Below are 13464 nucleotides of genomic sequence, written 5' to 3' on the forward strand. Positions count from 1 at the left end.
AGAAAAAGAGCTGCTACAAATATTTTTGCACATATGGGTCCTTTTCCCTTTTTTATGATTTCTTTATGATACAGACCCAGTAGAGACACTACTGGATCAAAGGGTATGAGCAGTTTGATAACTTTTTGGGGCATAGTTCCAGATTGCTCTCCAGATTTACATGAACTGATGCTAAGTGAAATGAGCAAAGCCAGGAGATCATTGTACATGGGAACAGGAAGATTACACAATGATCAATTCTGATGTACAAATGTTGATCATTTCAACAATGAGGTAATGAGATAATTGAAGTCAGTTCCAATGATCTTGTGATGAAGAGACCCATCTACCGCTAGAGAGAGGACTGTGGGAACTGAGAGTAGATCACTAACAAAGCATTTTCACTCTTTTTGTTATTGTTTGCTCAGTTTATTTTCTTTCTCATCTTTTTTCCTTTTTGATCTGATTTTTCTGTGTAGCACGATAATTGTATAAATATGTATACATATATTGGATTCAACATATATATTTTAACATGTTTAACATATATTGGATTGCTTGCCATCTATGGGAGGGGGTAGGGGAAAGGGAGGGGAAATTTGGGACACAAGATTTTCCAAGGGTTAATGTTGAAAAATTGTCCATGCATATGTTTTTAAAATAAAAAGTTTTAATTAAAAAATTAAAATTAAATTAAATCAATTTTTTTTAATCTTGCTGAAAAGAAAAGAAAACGTTGTATAAATTCTTTTAAAATTGCTCTCCAGAATGGTTAAATCAATTCACAACTTCACCAACAACCTATTAATGTTCCAGTTTTTCCATATGCCCTCCAACATTTATCATTATCTTTTCCTGTTATCTTAGTCAATCTGAGAGGTGTGTAATACTTTATCCTTTTTCAAAGCTTAACTCACATCACCTTCTCTGTAAAGCCTTTCCTAATCCCCCAGTTGTTAGTATTCTCAGCTCTGCCTACTAAAGTCTGTTTTTCATGATTTATTGTGTATTATACTTATTTGTGTACATGTTGTATACTACTTTCCCAGAAGAAAGCAAAACCTATGAAGGCAGAGACCATTTAGCTTGTTAGAAGCAGCTTGGTGGCACAGTGACTAGAGTGCTGGACCTGGAGTCAGGAAGTCCTGCCTTAAAAACTTAAACTAGGTGATCCTGAATGAGTCTCCTACCCTCAATTTCTTATCCACAAAAAAGGAGATAATAATAACATATATCTCTTGAGGTTATTTTAATGAGCAAATGATATAATATTTGCAAAGTGCTATATAATAAGTGGTAATTATTTCTTTTTTTGTGTGTTTGTATCTCCAGAGACAACACAGAGCCTTAAAACTAGCAGGTGTTTAATACATGTTTATTAGATTTAATTGAATTCATTTTCTTTCTCTGCACTTGTTTCCTTGTCTCTAAAATGAACCAGTTAGACCAGATTGTATCAAAGACTTCTTCCAACTCCTACAATCTATAGTTATTTCAATGCTCAACACAATTGAATCCTAGAACTGATGCCTATGTTCATTATTTCATTATCCTCTACTCTTTTTCTATTATTATCACCCTATTATTGCATGTGCTAACCAACAGTTCCTATCTGAGCTTTCCTGAGATTACAGAAATAAAGAAAACAGTATTTGCTCTGCCTTTTTTGCTGTTACCAAGTATGTTTCTCTTAACTGATAAAAAAGCTGCTGGTGTGGTGTAAAATGGTGATAGTACTAGCACTACATCACACGTTGGTTGTGAGGAACAAATGAGATAATGTCTATGAGGGATCTGATAAACTTTAAAGTACTTATAGAAAACACGAACTATTCCTGCCCATTGGAAGGTTGAAGTTCATGGCTTCTCTTCTTTTATTAAATATATTTAAATAATTATAAATTATCTTGAAATAGTTTCTATGTTTTATGTTCCAAAGTGTCCTATGTGGGGCAGCTAGATGGCATAGTAGATAGAGTACTAGCCCTGGAGACAGGAGGACCCAAATTCAAATTTGGACCCAGACACTTAACACTTACTAGCTGTGTGACTTTGGGCAAGTCAAAACAAAAGCAACAAAGTGTCCTATGTATCTTCTTTCTAAAGTTGGTAGGCATCTCTAATCTTGTTGTCCCTAGACAACCAAGTTATTCTTTTGAAGATCGAGGCTCATTTTTGAACTCTTTGTCTTTCCCATTTATCCTTAACTCACTGTTGAGTTCTGGACTTAGGTTGGTTTGTAGAGACCCTCTGGCCCTTCTTGTATGTTATTTGTGGTCCCACAGGATTCTGTCTTTTTCTTAGGTCCTTTTCTTAGGCCCCTGAGCTTCTTGAGGCACATTAGAAAGATCACTGAGAGCAGAACCAGGAGAACATTGTAGACAGTAACAGCAAGATTATGTGATGATTAACTATAATAAACTTGGCTCTTCTCAGCAATGTAGTGATCCAAGACAATTCCAATAGAGTTGGAATGGAAAGTGCCATCTGCAATCCAGAGAGAAAACTATGAATACTGAATGTGGATTGAAGCACATTTTTGTTTGCTATTGCTTTTTCATGATTTTCCCCCTTTTGGTCTGATTTTTCATACACAGCATGACAAATATGAAAATATGTTTAAAGGTATTGTACACGTAAAACTTATTGGGGGGGGGGGGTTGTAGCTAGGTGGCTCAGTGGAGAGAGCACCAGCCCTGAAGTCAGGAGGACCTGAGTTCAAATTTGGCCTCAGACACTTAACACTTCCTAGCTGTGTGACCCTGGGCAAGTCACTTAACCCCAATTGCCTCAACAACAACAACAACAACAACAACAACCTTATATAGAGTTCTTGCTTGGGGAGAAGGAAGGTGAGGGACAGAGGGAGAAAAAAATTGGGATTCAAAACCTTACAAAAATGAATGTTGAAAACTATATTTACATGTATTTGGAAAATACTATTGAGAAACAAAAATATTGCTGACACTGAAAATGGAGAGGATGGCCATCAATTGGGGAATGATTGAATAAGTTACATATAATTATAACCAAATACCACTATGCTGTAGATGAGCAAGCAGATTCTTTAAAAACATAGAAAGACTTGAATGAAATAATGAAGAGTGAAAACAAGCAGAAGCAAGAGAACACTGTATACACGAACAGCATTATTGTTTGAAGAGTAGATGTAAAGGACTAAGCTATTCTGAGTTACGTAAATATTAAAATCAATTACATAGGATCTATGAAGGAAGATCCTAGTCACTTCCAGAGAAAGAATGATGTATGGAATTATGTATTATATAGTTTAACATATATATCTGGAAAATATGTTGGCCTTCTCTAGTGGGAGGTGGGGGTGGGGAAATAGCTTAGAACTCATATGTAACTAATAACAATAATAATTTTCTTTTTTTATTGTTATAACTTTTTATTGACAGAACCCATGCCAGCGAAATTTTTTACAGCATTATCCCTTGCACTCACTTCTGTTCCGATTTTTCCCCTCCCTCCCTCCACCCCTTCCCCTAGATGGCAAGCAGTCCTATATATGTTAAATATGTCGCAGTATATAATAGATACAATATATGTGTGCAGAACCAAACAGTTCTCTTATTGCACAGGGAGAATTGGATTCAGAAGGTAGAAATGACCCAGGAAGAAAAACAAAAATGCAAACAGTTTACATTCACTTCCCAGTGTTCTTTCTTTGGGTGTAGCTGCTTCTGTCCATCATTGATCAATTGAATCTGAGTTAGGTCTCTTTGTCAAAGAAATCCACTTCCATCAGAATACATCTTCATACAGTATTGTTGTTGAGGTATATAATGATCTCCTGGTTCTGCTCATTTCACTCAGCATCAATTCATGTAAGTCTCTCCAAGCCTCTCTGTATTCATCCTGCTGGTCATTTCTTACAGAACAATAATATTCCATAACATTCATATACCACAACAATAATAATTTTCAAAAAGAAAAAAAGAATCACTAGAGTTGGAGCCAAAAGATCTGGTTTCAAGTTTTAACTTTGATACTTAGAAGGCAGGTGACATGAGTCTTTATCTACAAAATAAGACTTATACTTGGACTGCTTAACTTTTTATTCCCACCAATTCCTCCCTACCTTAAATATCTAAAATTCAGGAAGGGATACATAACTCTATTGACCTGGAAATTCCCGCCAACCTCTCCATGTCTTCTCATCATCTTCTATAAATCTTCCAAAAATCAATAAATTCTTCTCATCATGTTCTTTCATAAATTTGTCACTGTAAGTCCATCCTATAACTTGGGACCTTTCTCACTTTTTTTTTGACTTCTGTAAGATACCAGGAAAGTATTCAAGCTGCTCCCCTGTTAGACCTCATTCTTCTTTTTTTTTTTTAATAGCTTTTTATTTACAAGTTATATGCATGGGTAATTTTACAGCATTGACAGTTGCCAAACCTTTTGTTCCAATTTTTCCCCTCCTTCCCCCCACCCCCTCCCCTAGATGGCAGGATGACCAATACATGTTAAATATGTTAAAGTACAAATTAAATACAAAATAAGTATATATGAATGCTGTACAAAAAGAATTGGACTCTGAAATATTGTACAGTTAGGCTGTGAAGGAAATCAAAAATGCAAGCGGGTAAAAATATAGGGATTGGGAATTCTATGTAATGGTTCTTAGTCATCTCCCAGAGTTCTTTTGCTGAATGTAGCTGGTTCAATTCATTACTGCTCCTTGGAATTGATTTGGTTCATCTCATTGCTGAAGAGGGCCACATCCATCAGAATTGATCATCATATAGTATTGTTGTTAATGATCTCCTGGTCCTGCTCATTTCACTCAGCGTCAGTTCATGTAAGTTTCTCCAGGCTTTTCTGAAATCATCCTGTTGTAGACCTCATTCTTACCATATGACTATCCCATCTTTTTGGATCATCTTGATTCCTTGTGATCCCCTTAACTCTAGGTCTTCAGAATTCCTTATTTGTTACATGTTGTATATTGCTCTATGCTAAGTATCTCTTTTTACTCTGTACCCATTTTTAATACTTCAGAAATTCCAATATAGGATTATAGATCTAATCTCAAAGAGGCCTCAAAGACCAATAAGTCCAACTTCCTCATCTTATAGATGAAGAAGCTAGGACCTAGAGAATCTACGTGACTTACTTTAAGTCACATAGTAGTAATCATCAGAGGAAGACTTGAATTCAAGTCCTCTGATTCCAAAAATTTATATTCCATTGTTTGGCAGACATATAATAGCAATAGCAGAGAATTATTATTAAGTATTTAAAAGACTTAAATAGTATTAAATATCAGTATTAAATATGTTTCTGGGAAGAGTGATTAAAGGAATTTTGCAATTTTATGATAATCACAATACTCATTGAAGGCATCATCAGTAATGATAGTAAGGAGCAGACAAATTTTCACAAGTTATATGTTATAGGAGACCACACTTTTACCATCAGACAATTGAGTGAAAAATAGCAACAATACAAGATAGTGCTGCACTTTAATTATTCGATTCAGTATTCCAAAATGCCTCCTTAAAATTATCTCCCGTGTTATCTAATTCAGGCAAATTTTCTTCACCTAAATTTACTAATATTTCCTCCATTACTGATTTGTCAGTAATAGATCATAGAATTTTGAGGGTGGCATACAATTATAAAATTTTTTATGTATGGAAAATCCTGGAATTCAACTGTCTAGCTCTGGTCAGGGAGCTGGGGGAAAAGGATATATTGGCAAACTAGGGGTCAGGGCCATCCAGGCCAGAACATGAAGTGGAATAGACGGCATGCTGCTTACCCTAGCATCACTGATGACAAAGCTATTCCACCCCAGGGATGTCATGAAACTTGGATTCAGCAAGCCATGGCCAGAAGCAATGAAGATGATCACTGGGCAGTATAATATGTCAGCAAAATCTCTCATGAAGTACTTTAAGCCCCTCCTGGACTGGCTTGTTGCTGAGAATGTACGTCAGGAAGAGGTCCTGGGTTGGCCTGAGTTTGGCTGCCTCGTCTCCGATGGTACTGTTGCTGCTGTTGTTGCTACTGTTACTAATTATTGCTACTACTAACTACTGCTGCTGCTACTACCTATTGCTGTTTCTGCTGCTGCTGCTACTACTGCTACTATTATTGCTACTGCTACTACTCCTACTAATTATTACTACTATCACTACTAATCATTACTGCTATGACTACTGCTACTTCTACAGCTATTATATTTACACATTCATCAAGGGCAGCTAGGTAATGCAATTGATAGAGTGCCTTGTCTGGAATGAGGAAGGCTCATCTTTCTTAGTTCAAATATAGCCTCGGACACTTATTATCTATGTGACTCTGAGCAAGTCATTTACCCAGGTTAATTTAGTTTCCACATCTATAAATTGAGAAGGAAAGGGCAAGCCACTGCAACAAGTTTGCCAACAAATGGGATTACAAAGAATTGGATATGAATAAAAAGCTTATTATATGTTGCAACTTGCTGAACAATAACATATACATATAACAAATATGCATAAATACACATGCATACACATGTGATACATATAAATATTTTATCTACTAAATATTTCTATAGTTAATGTAAGCTTTGTACTAAATATACTTAAATATGCTTTATGTATTAAAATACTCTTATTTTATATATGCACATGTATGTACAAGCGGTACCCATGTGAAACTAGAATAGATATTTATATACATATGTATGTGTACATATATGCATATATGATACAGAGTATTTTATGTAGAAATATACTTCTATGTTTAGTATGTTTATAAAATAAAATTTTATCTTGTATATTTAAATTTTACATATACACACATATAGTAGGTTGGTACCATTCTGAAATCAGAATAAATATTACATATATATACAGACATACACATACATAACATACATATGTATATGTAGGAAGTGGGTGCTGAATAACTGTAAGTCCAATGAAAGTAGCAAGGAGTTCTTACTCAAGAACTTCATATTCTACAATCAAATCAAGTCCTACAGAAATTATTTTGAGGAGGATGGAGAATAGAAGAGGGAGAGAAGGGGTTAGTTTTCCCATAGTACTTAATCTGACTTTGCTGTGTTTTCCCTAGGGAAAAGAAAAGTGAGCTTCCTGGCTCTGAATCTGGACAATGTTAATGCCACTGCTGGGCAGTGGGTGCTGCTGACCCTATGCCTATTCCTAGTCATGATTATAGCAGTTCTACTTTATAAGGTTCTATCCAAGGGCAAGATGTCTTCTCCAAATAAGAAAGGCATGTTTCTGTGGATTCCCATGAAGATCCAGAATGTTATCAGGAGCCAGTACCTGCTCTTCAGCCTAAGTCTATTTCTGCTGCTGTTTGTGGTGATACTATTGGTCCATGTCTTCACCATCAGTTCCAGGAAACCCTGGAAAATTATTCAGCATAGGGAACAAAGCAAAATGTTGGACTCTTCAGATTAGACACCAGGATCAAAGGGCTATCCCAGTAATGCAGACTATATTTGTATTTGGGTGGGGGGAGGTTGATGGTAAAAGAGTAAACTAGGGTGGATGGAGATTGACTTTGAATTGTAGAGCTGTATCTATACTTGTGATTACATAGCTCTGAGTATGGTGGTGATTGTGGATAGTTACGATGTACTCATGTATTATTTTGGGTCCATGACACTGTGTGCCATTTTATGTGTGTCTGATAGGAATGACTGGGTATCTATGAGATTCTATGTAGCTGTATGCATGTATATGACAGCAATACTCTGTGTGTGTGCAAATGTGTCAAGGCCCCAAGCTTTATCTCCCAGCCTCCTTCAGGAGCTCAGGAACCCCTGCTCTAGTTGCCTGATTGCTCTGTCCACTTCCCAACCCCAAATTCCTAGGGCTTGGGTCTTCAAGTCAGTTATGCTTTATATTTTCTTGAACTCCAGACTGGAGGGGAGGAGTCTTCTAGGTCAGGAAAGGCATTGCTGATGCCCCTTTATTTTTTTTTAAAAAGCAAATATTTCATTTACTTTATTGGTATAATGTTTGTGTGCATTATAAATGCCACAATATCCTGACCAAAGATGTACTTCCTTTTTCCTGGTCTAGAAGCCCCTGCAATATAGAAGAATTCCATGTTAGATATCACCTTAATATATAAGGCTCCAGAAGTAGGGCTCATAGCACCTTCAACTTCCAAACCTTCCAGACCTTGAATACCAAAAAGCCAAGTCAATCTAGGGGGAGCCTAAAAAAAGGGGCCCAGGGCCCAAATAATAAATGATTTACTTAGCATTTAGAGTTCATTTGTGGCTGTTTTTTTCAAGAGATGGTCCTGATCAGCACATCTTCCCCTTTCTACCTTCCCATACTTTAGCCCCCATGAACATTCCCTGTTGTCCTGGGAAGTGAGAGATAAGCAAATATCTTTCCTGACTGCTTATAAAAATTTCCTGGGGTGAGGGATATCAGGGATGCTCTTCCCGAACAGAGATTAAGAAAGATAAGCAACAGCATCTCTTCACCTTTGGCTCTACTCTCCTCTCCCCCATCTTCTTTCCCCAGCCCCACAATGCCTTCTCTTAGGAACCAGAGAGGCTGGATTATCAGTTACCAGGTCTTAACAGTCACCCAGAGGATTGAAAGCCTTCACAAAAGAGGCAGAGGTCCCATCAAACTTTCACAATTCATTTGTTATTTTTAAAAAATCCTTGAGGAGCCCACAAGAGTGTTTGCTCATTTGGTTAATATCAATATGTCTTAGTATCATTATAAAAATAGTTCTGACCCAAGATTATAAATAAATTAAAGGAACATAGGATGTTTATCTCTCAGACTTGTAGAGGAGAAAGAAATTTGTGACCAAAGATGAACTAGAGACCATTACTGATCACAAAATAGAAAATTTTGATTACATCAAATTAAAAAGCCTTTGTACAAACAAAACTAATGCAAACAAGATTAGAAGGGAAGCAACAAACTGGGAAAACATCTTCACAGTTAAAGGTTCTGATAAAGGCCTCATTTCCAAAATATATAGAGAACTGACTCAAATTTATAAGAAATCAAGCCATTCTCCAATTGATAAATGGTCAAAGGATATGAACAGATTTTCAGATGATGAAATTGAAACTATTACCACTCATAGGAAAGAGTGTTCCAAATCATTATTGATCAGAGAAATGCAAATTAAGACAACTCTGAGATACCACTACACACCTGTCAGATTGGCTAAGATGACAGGTGAAAATAATGAATGTTGGAGGGGATGCGGGAAAACTGGGACACTGATGCATTGTTGGTGGAGTTGTGAACGAATCCAACTATTCTGGAGAGCAATAGGGAATTATGCCCAAAAAGTTATCAAATTATGCATACCCTTTGATCCAGCAGTGTTTTTATTGGGCTTATATCCCAAAGAAATACTAAAGAAGGGAAAGGGACCTGTATGTGCCAAAATGTTTGTGGCAACCCTGTTTGTAGTGGCTAGAAACTGGAAATTGAATGGATGCCCATCAATTAGAGAATGACTGGGTAAATTGTAGTATATGAATGTTATGGAATATTATTATTCTGTAAGGTCAATCCATGACCAGCAGGATGAATACAGAGAGGCTTGGTGAGACTGACATGAACTGATGCTAAGTGAAATGAGCAGAACCAGGAGATCATTATACACTTCAACAACGATATTGTATGAGGATGTATTCTGATGGAAGTGGATTTCTTTGACAAAGAGACCTAACTGAGTTTCAATTGATAAATGATGGACAGAAGCAGCTACGCCCAAAGAAAGAACACTGGGAAACAAATGTGAACTATCTGCATTTTTGTTTTTCTTCCCGGGTTATTTTTACCTTCTGAATCCAATTCTCCCTGTGCAACAAGAGAACTGTTCGGTTCTGCACACATATATTGTATCTAGGATATACTGCAACATATCTAACATATATAGGACTGCTTGCCATCTAGGAGAGGGGGTGGAGGAAGGGAGGGGAAAAATCGGAACAGAAACGAGTACAAGGGATAATGTTGTAAAAAAAATTACCCTGGCATGGATTCTGCCAATATAAAGTTATTATTAAATAAAATGAAATATTAAAAAAATAGTTCTGACCTTGTAGAACCCCTGGAAAGATCTCAGGACCCCCACTCTATTGCTAGAACAGAAGATATTAGAGTGATAACTATCAACAGACATTTTCCCCTATAATCTTGTTATTAATGTAATGGGAAAAACATTGAATTCATAGAGGACCTGAGTTTGAATTTTGGTTTTGTTTTTACCTCTTTACCTTTAGCAAGTCATTTTACCTTTCAAGTCTTCAGTTTCCTCATCTGCAAAATGAGGTGGATTAGACCATATGACATGTAAGGTCCTTTCCAGGTCTAAATGTTATGCTGCTATAATTTGTCCTATCAAAACAAATATGGGGCAGCAAAAGAAAAGAAATGGAAACCCAGAAATTAAATCAGAGTGAAGTAGCCCTCTGTATTAAAGGTGACAAACACATGATCAACAAACTACATGATACTCAAAACACTCCTAAGCATGGGCTGAACAAGATTAAAATGTAATTGAAAAATATTTTATAAAAAGTATAATAAAACATAAATATTACATTTTAAAAGTCAACCTGCATTCCATAGGGATCTTTATGTATGGATTAACCATTCTTATGAGGTGGACATCACTGCTTTGCATTTGTCTATAGTCTCCCCAAAACTCCTTACTCTCCTTCCCCTAACTATTCCTAATTACCTTCCCTTAATGTAGAGCTCCTTTCCTTCAAACCTCATATTGTACTGCCAAAAGTCTTCTATCTGCACTTACAGAGAAGACTATTAGAATTGGGATCTTAGAAATAATTTAGCCCATTCTCTCCTCCCTCCACTTTACACATGAAGATCCTTGTCTCCTTTTCCTTTCATCACAGTTGCTGTAATCTTTCCCCAAGTACCATCTTCATTACTTTACCTCCTATTATAAGAATCAATACTTTCCTATTAATATCAATTCTAAGTGCAATATGATGTAGTGGGCGTTTCTAGAGCACGATTTTATCCCTGTGGTGAGCTAGAGATATTGCTATGAAGGGAAGCAGAATCCTGAAACAAGTGTGAATAAAATTGCCTTGATCTTCTCTAAGATAGAGAAGGAACAGGAGAATGTAGAGATCTGTTCAAAAGTATGTAAGTCTGGGAGAATCTTAGCACTTAGCATAGTACCAGGTACATAGTAAATGCTTAATCTTTGAATTTGAGGGGGAAAAACTGACATCTATTTTTAAAAAAACCAACCACTGTTGAGATGGGGGAGGGGGAGAGAGACAACTCTTTCCCACTGTGCTTTTTTTGCTTCCTCTTGGTACAGTGTCTAATTCCAAAAAGGGTCCCAGACATACAACCTCTTCCTCAGTCCTTTCCATGACTTGCAGGTTTTGGTCTGTTCCCCTAGAATCCCCAAAAAAATTATATGGAAATTTCAAGAAATTGTTGAAGGCCTTCATGTAGGAGCCCTTTTGTGTTATGTTCAACAAATCATGTTACCACAATATATGTAAATGTAGGGAGTAATTTGACAAAAGATTCCAAGTGTAAAATGCAGCTACAACCATTAATTTCCTATTTTAATCATTGAAAACAATATTTCATGTAATCCCCTAGTTTACATGTCATAGTTGATTAACCATTTAATGCAATGAAAATGGTGATGTGGGGGAAGAGAAAGAGGGAACAAAGTGAATATAAGTGGTTATAGGTGCTCTCTAGTGGCCAAATGGATATGCCTCTTGGGAGACTGCCATGCATTCATAAAAAAAATAATAATAATAAAAAAAATTTAAAAATAAAAATTGAAGGGGCTTACTGGGCTGGTATCTCAAGTATAGCACTACCTGGTAAACAATTTGCATATTACATTCCATGACTAATTAGTAGAATATACAGGATTAAGGAAGGTAGCACACTAGCTAATATGGATCGAACATACTGCAGCACTCCTACCACTCCTACCTAAATGTTTCATGGTGTGGCATATATATTACACAGCTGTCACACTGACATTCTGGATCCTCCATTGAGTGGCCCTTCATATCTCCATTATTACTTCCAAATCTCCAGACCAGCACCATCTCCTTTTAAAAAAATTTCTTGCTATTATCTCCACACAACTTCATTACTCATATCTATACATTTGCTTAGAGCATTTCCCATCACAAGAAATTCTCCTTTTGCCTGGCCCACCCCAAACCATATATCTCTTAAGACCCTGATCAAAATTGGCTGCTTTTGAAAATATTTTTCAGTTTAACCTTACTCTTTCTCAGCTACTTTTTTATACTTTTTAACACAAATTTTCAGTCTGTTGAATTTTTAAAAATTATTTTGTCTTTTTGCTAGGCTGGTTTGTTATGGTTCTTGTTTTGACATAATAAGAATTCAGGTTCTCAAATGAGTGCTGAACTTGGAGTCAGTGAACTTGTATTTAACTAATGGATAAATTAATTTTTTGCTCTGCTACTTACTACCTGTTTGACCTTAGGTAAGTCACTCATTCTCTCTGAGAATTAATTTCCATGTCTGTAAAATGAGGGGGTTGGATAAAACAAACAATCCATTCAAACAATTCCAAAATTCTATAATATGAATCTTTTGTCTCTTTCTTTACCCCCAAAGAATCCAGGACAGTGCCCTGTTTGCTTGTTAAGTAACTCCATCATATTCTTTCACCCAAATAGCTTCAAATATTCAACAAAGGGTAAGTGTGAGAAAGAGAAACATAGCTTAGACATTGAACTGCTGCTGGGCCAAAGAGGGAGTGACTGGTGACTCACTCTCTTCCTTTAGAATTTTAAGCTATTAGAAACTTTAGAGGCCATTTAATACAACAACATCATTTTATAGGTATAGAAACCAACTTTAAAAATACAGAATTGCTGTGAAGAAAAGCCCTAGATGAACAATTATTATAGTTTCATCTTCACTATTGATTGCTGTTTAGGCAAATCTTTTTCTAGGTCTATTTCCTTTCTTTTGAAATGAAGGGAGAAGACTAGATTATCTCTAAGGTTCCTTTAAATTCTGACATTCAAAGGTTCTGTGAATCCGTGGCTCCTTCCCCAAACTATCTTTCTACTTTCTGTTCAAAAGTCTGATCTGAGAGGTGAAGTATCAGACTAGTCAAGGCAAATCCAAAAGGTCCATAAGCATTATATTTTATGAAGGGGCCTGGGAAGGAAATACATACATGTCCGGAGCTCGTTCCTGATCTACCAAAAAAGCCCCCTAATTTTTTCAGGCCCCGCCCACGATCCTGCCTCTTCTCCCACCCAAGCTCCTCCTTTCAGCACCATGATAGGGACAGCTCCCGGAGTCTTGGCATCCTCTCTTCAGCCTCCAGAGGGAGTAGCAAAGTGGGGCTAACCCAGCAGGACTTCAGGGGAGCTGCGGGTGGAGGTTAAAGCCCGCAGCTCCCCTGCACCTTAACGGGGACAGGGAAAGCCCTCCCTTTGGA

This window comes from Antechinus flavipes, chromosome 4 (assembly GCF_016432865.1).
Source record: "Antechinus flavipes isolate AdamAnt ecotype Samford, QLD, Australia chromosome 4, AdamAnt_v2, whole genome shotgun sequence".
Taxonomy (NCBI): domain Eukaryota; kingdom Metazoa; phylum Chordata; class Mammalia; order Dasyuromorphia; family Dasyuridae; genus Antechinus; species Antechinus flavipes.